Below are 3,808 nucleotides of genomic sequence, written 5' to 3'. Positions count from 1 at the left end.
TGTAGGGCAAGTGTTATGGGGACAGATCCAGGTCTGCTTCTCTGCGTGGCATTCTTCCTTTTGTGCATCACCATGGTAAGCAGTGAGGGTTGCCAGGAGCCTGGATGCATTGTTTGTCTCACCCCCTCATCCGCTCTCCCCCTCCTGCACCAAATGCTTTCTCAGTGATTAGTTACTGAGTAGAAGGGGCTCCAGTTACCACGCAGCCTGCCATCTCCCCGTTTTATTGGAACTAATATCCCACCTGCAATGATAAGCTTTAAACTTGTTTAATCTCCCAGCTTAGCCGTGGTGTTTTAATATTTTTAAAATGGTTGTTTCAGAAGAAGGGGGATTTAAACAGGTTTTGAATAAATAATAAAAGCCCTTCTCACAGGTTGCAATGCAGGCCGGGAGGCATGAGCCATTTTCATCAGGTCAGGTTTCACCTTGGGTTATCCCAAGGTGGCCTGACTTTGTGGCTCCGGATTTACAATGAAACAGTCAGATGCAAAGCAGTTTATGGAGGAGAAACTGCTTTAATAATGCATTTCCTGCTCAGCAAACAGCAGATACAATGACATTCACAGGGAATGGGAAGGGGAACAAAACCTCTCCGAAAAAGAACCAGTTTCTCCCTGGAGTTTAATAAATTTTTTGCTCCTTTAATGTATTTGGGGAGATAAAGGTTGACCTAAGGGACATCAGAATGCACAGCTTGTGGTGAGAAATGAGATCAGTTTGTAACATCTTGAGCCTGATAACTTGAAGCCCCATCTGCATTGTTTCAAGCGTAAGGGAAGGGAAATGGGCTCTCATTTCATGGTGAGACTTCACTGGCATAAACACAAGACCCACCCTCTGGAATAAGCTGGATAAAGTGCATGGTACTGTTACAGAGAGCACCTTAACCTCCCACTCCTTGATCCCTGCACTGGGAATGCAGTGTTCAGCCTCAAGAGGAGGACTGCTCTTGACTTCTCTGGGCCAAATCAAAGCAGTAATACCAGATGTTCCCAAGAGTCTTGTCCTCTTAGTTCCAGCCATTAGTACATGCTTTGGGCTTACAGAAGCACGTGTGCATGGTTGGGAGTGTAAAGCCTGGAAAACTAGGCAAGACTTTCATAGCTTTTCTCAAGACAATTCTTGCTTCTTGTGCACACTTACTTAGGCACAACTTGTGTTGAAGTGTAGTTAAAGCACAGTGAAGAAGCAGAGGTGGCTTACCTGGTTTTATAAAGGCAAAAGAATGTTTGAAAGCAGTCAACTGATTTATAGCTCAGTTTCAGAAGAGCCCAAGGAGCACCAGCAGGATGACCTTAGCGCTGTGCAGCTCTTAAGGTTGCAGAAAGGTTAAGGTGGGCATAGAGCTGTTACATAAACACTGGTTGTGAGTTCTGTTCTGGGAAAAAGCCCTGCCAAACACAGTAATTCTGTGTCCTGTTTGTAAGTCAGACCAGAGGGTAACTCTGCTGCAGTCAGCTTCAAGTGAAGGGTGAGCCAGCATATCTCAAAAACGGGCCTTGCCAAGCCCTGAGCTAATGCTTGTACAGATGAATTTGGAAGTGTAATTCATAAACCAGCTATAACTAGGTGAGTTGGCCATGTCGCCCCAGCTGGCCTCCTCAGTAACCTGGTTGAGATGAAGAGGTGGACACATAAGTCACTTTGGGGTAGTAGTAAGGACAGTGAAGATGATAAAATGTTCATTGGTGTGTAAAACCCTCTCTTACACAGCAAAAAGTACTTTTGAGCTCCTCCAGGAAGCTTTCATGGACAAAGCAGCAAATAAGAACCATTTACTTTACAGCATATAATCATGTTTCCAGTATTCCTACCTAGTCAATGTAACCACAGGGCAAAAACATGGAAAATCCAGATGAGATTCGGTACATAGATAAGGCTTAACAAACCACTGCCTCCACTGCACCTTCTATTTGAGAGAAAAGAGACTGTTTCAGTATGATTTCAAAAGCACTACTCTAGTTCTGCATCACCTTAATATAGTGAAGTATTATCCCTATCTTTTAGCAATGCCACAGAAGTCAAGTAATGACTTGCTACACATCCAGCTAACTTTGTGAAAAGCCCTGTGGGCAGAACCTAAATACCCTGAACTGCAGTGTTCTGCCTCAACATAAAAGCATCCTTCCTCACCAAAACCAAACAAACCCCGCACCTAAATTCTTTATGGAAAAGATGTGGTATTCCAGGCTGAAGGGGATGTATAAATTTTAAAGAAAGATTTTAAAAGGAAGAGTGGGATAACAGTGAAATTGGGACTCATTTGTCTACTAAAACAAAGGTAGGGAAAGGAAAAGCTGAATAGAATATGAAAAGGCTTAGGATAGTTTACTTTGAGGATAATAAGGGAGGGAGGCTTAAAACATCAATATTGAAGTAGAATTTGAACTGCAGGACAACCAAGTATCCTTCCATAGGTCCACAATATTACCTAAGAGAGCCATCTATATCTTTGGCCATCTCATGTATATGGAAGAAGTAATTTCCAGAAGGGTCCTGTAGTAACTAAAGAATTAGTTTTTCAGCTCCTTGAATATTAGTTCTTATTTGGGGGATGCAGAAGGGCAAACATGCAGGTAATATGAGTTTAAGAATGAGCTGAAGTCTAGTTTAAGTAAGAGAAATGTCTGGCTATGTGATATGCAGTGCTTAGCTGGAACTGCACTAAATCAGACAACAGGCCAGGAAAGCTCTCTCTGTAGTTGGTCTGACACTAGATACCTGTATGAATACTGATCAGCTCTGTAATCATCACTAAAGCAGGCTTGATCATGTTTATTACATGTGACACTTTAAGACTATTCCAGGGCAAACTCTCAGGCAACAGTCATAGGCTGCCACAGTGCTTTGGTTTTTCTATCAAGTGGGCTTTTTCAACCAGCATCTGTTCTTTCACAAGGGTTTATGTTTAGGTTTTCAGATATAATAATTGCAGTTGTTGGTTTCAGGTTATACAAATAAAGACAGTGGGATAATGAGTTCAAAAATAGTTGGATCTCTGCGCTTTGTACCAGCCTGTGCATCCCCTTCAATGAGCTCTACCCTGTTGCGTACACTTCTCCCTTTCAACACTCAGTAGTGTCAAGTAAGATTTTTCTCTTGTTTTAGCTCTTCTCAGAATGCTTTGTCTGGAAGAAAACTTAACTGGCATTCCAAGAAAGTGAGCTACTGTCTTATACCCTGCCTTAGCCTTACCGCAGCATCAAGGAGGAGACTGTGTGCTGAAGAAAGAACAATGATCTTAACACCATAGGGGGAACTTCTGGAAGCAGCAGGAAGTCCCCTCTGTTTCTCTGCAAAGAGATAGTTAAGCCTACAAAGAAGGGCAGCACCAAAGGCACTGAGAGAGGTGGCCATCCCATGCAAACTGAGGCTTCCTGAGGACTAATTCAAGATCAAGATTGTTGGTCTTTTTAGAGGAAATAAACCGGATAACACTATTATTCTTGTCTGATTAAGTATGTGTCAAATGCCATGCTATAGCTGTTAGCACAGGAGAGAAATACTTGACTGAAGTGTGGTTAATGCAATGTTGCATGTTATACCATAATTGGATTCTTTCCTTCTTGCTGTAACTTGGCAGACTGAAAAACGATTAGCAAAACTTCATGCTGTGGCAGGAGGATTGATGCTATTCCTTAACAAAACAGGGAGAGTAACTTTCAGGATCTTGAGCGTATATCAAACTCCTGCTGTGCTTCAAGATTCTAGTACACTGCCAAGTTCAGTTAAAATCCAATTGCTGAATTATGCAGCACAAATAACATCACTGTAGGACAATCATGGGTAAATATCACTTCTGAGG

General features: G+C 42.2%; 1 long non-coding RNA gene across 1 annotated transcript; it reads left to right on the top strand.

Moving 5' to 3' along the window:
• Nucleotides 1-1,644: 1,644 nt before the first annotated feature.
• On the top strand, nt 1,645-3,444 carry LOC130600224 (uncharacterized). The gene is made up of 2 exons (XR_008972398.1): nt 1,645-1,691; nt 3,112-3,444. It is a non-coding gene; the product is annotated as an uncharacterized LOC130600224 (long non-coding RNA).
• Nucleotides 3,445-3,808: the final 364 nt, after the last annotated feature.

The sequence above is a fragment of the Pezoporus wallicus genome, unplaced genomic scaffold, assembly GCF_028554395.1.
Source record: "Pezoporus wallicus isolate ANWC-B61680 ecotype Strahan unplaced genomic scaffold, APGP_CSIRO_Pwel_v1 contig_6401, whole genome shotgun sequence".
NCBI classification, from domain to species: domain Eukaryota; kingdom Metazoa; phylum Chordata; class Aves; order Psittaciformes; family Psittacidae; genus Pezoporus; species Pezoporus wallicus.
The sequence above is the reverse complement of the archived record's forward strand: the minus strand, read 5'-3'. Positions and strand labels throughout refer to the sequence as shown.